Below are 2,164 nucleotides of genomic sequence, written 5' to 3'. Positions count from 1 at the left end.
TTCCAAGAGACTCACTTCAGATTAAAGGAGACGCAGAATTTAAAAGGAAGGAGATGGAATAAGACAGTGCTTTGATAGAACTAGAGGGTATTGCACTGAATGAAATGGGTTGGATAGGGAAACAAAAAAAGACAAATACTACATGATTTCATGTACATGTGCAATCTAAAGAACAAAATAAGCAACAATAACAAAAAAGATGGAAATAAACTCAGATACAGAGAATATTTTGAGGGCTAGTACATGGGAGGGGGGTTGGTGAGACCATGAAGAAAGGGCAAAGGGATTAAGAAGTACAAATGGATAGTTAGAAAATAGACATGGATATATAAAGTGACAGCATAAAGAAAATAGTTAATAATGTAATAAAAATCTGGCATTTTTACATACGAATGATGAACTTTCAGAAAGGGAAATTAAGAAAACAATCCCATTTACAATTGCATCAAAAACAATAAAATACCTGAGAATCAAATTAACAAAGGAGATGAAAGACCTGTTCTCAGAAAATTATGTCATTGAAAATAGAAATTGAAGAAGATACAAATAAATGGAAGCATATACTGTGTTCATAGGTAGAAGAATCAACATCATTAAAATGTCCATACTATCTTAAGCAATGTATAGATGCAACACAATCCTTATCAAAATACCAATGGCATTTTTTAGAGAGCTAGAACAAATAATCTTAAAATTTATATGGAACCATAAAAGACCTGAATAGCCATGGCAATCTTGAGAAAGAAAAACAAAGTTGGAGGTATCGCAATACCTGATATCAAACTATACTACAAGGCTACAGTAATCAAAACAGCATGGTACTGGCATAAAAACAGATACATTGATCAATGGAACATAATAGAGTGCCCAGAAATAAATCCACACCTATACGCTCACTTAATATATGACAAAGGAGTTAAGGATATACAATAAATGATGTTGGGGAAGTCGGACAGATACATGCAAAAAAAGAAACTGGAACACTTTCTTACAGAATATACAAGAATAGACTCAAAATGGATTAAAGACTTAAATGTAAGGTCTCAAACCATAAAACTCCTAGAAAGAATATAGATAATAAACTCTCTGATATTGCTAACAGTAATTTCTTTTCAGATATGTATCTCCTCAGGCAAGGGAAACAAAAGAAAAAATAAACAAATGGTACTACGTCGAACTAAAATTTTTTTGTACAGGCAAAAGAAACCATCGACAAAACAAAAAGACAACTAACTGAATGGGAGAAGATATTCACTCATAATACATATGATAAGAGGTTAATGTCCAAAATATATAAAGAACTCATACAATCTAACAACAACAGCAAAAAAAAAAAAAAGACAATCCAGTTAAAAATGGGCAGAGGACCTGAACGGATATTTCTCCAAAGAGGAATACAGATGACCAATAGACATATGAAAAAATGCGCAAGATCACTAAGCACCAGAGAAGTGCAAATTAAAACCTCAACGTGATATCACCTCACACCTGTCAAATGGCTATCATCAATAAATCAATAAACAGGTGTTGGCGAAGATGTGGAGGAAAAAAAACCTCATGCAAGTTGGTGGAATTGCAATTTGGTGTAGCCATTGTGGAAAAAACTTTGGAAGTTCATTCAAAAAAATTGAAAATAGAGTTCCCTTTTGACTCAGCAATTCCATTTCTGAGTATTTATCTAAAGAAAATCAAAACACTTATTTGAAAAGATATATGCACCCTTTTGTTCATGGCAGCACTATTTACAATAGCCATGATATGGAAGCAATCTTAAGTACCCATCAATAGATGATTGGATAAAGTAATTGTGGTACATATATACAATAGAATAGTACTCTGCCATAAAAAGGAATAAAATTCTACTTTTTGCAATCACATAAATAGACGAAGAGGGTATTATGCTAAGTGAAATTACTCAGAGAGGGAAATGCATATACCATATGATCTCACTTATATATGGATCCTAAAGAATAATGTGAATGAGCAAACAAAATGGAAACAGACCCAAAGCTAAAGAGAACCAACTAATGATTGCCAGATGGGAAAGTTTTGGGGCTGGGTTAAATAGGTGAAGAGATTACTATTTCAAGAAGTACTAATTGATAGTTACAAAATAGTCACGGAGATGTGAAGTACAGCATGGAGAATATAGTCAATAATATTG

Source organism: Pteropus alecto, unplaced genomic scaffold (assembly GCF_000325575.1).
Source record: "Pteropus alecto unplaced genomic scaffold, ASM32557v1 scaffold273, whole genome shotgun sequence".
Lineage (NCBI taxonomy): Eukaryota > Metazoa > Chordata > Mammalia > Chiroptera > Pteropodidae > Pteropus > Pteropus alecto.
The sequence above is the reverse complement of the archived record's forward strand: the minus strand, read 5'-3'. Positions refer to the sequence as shown.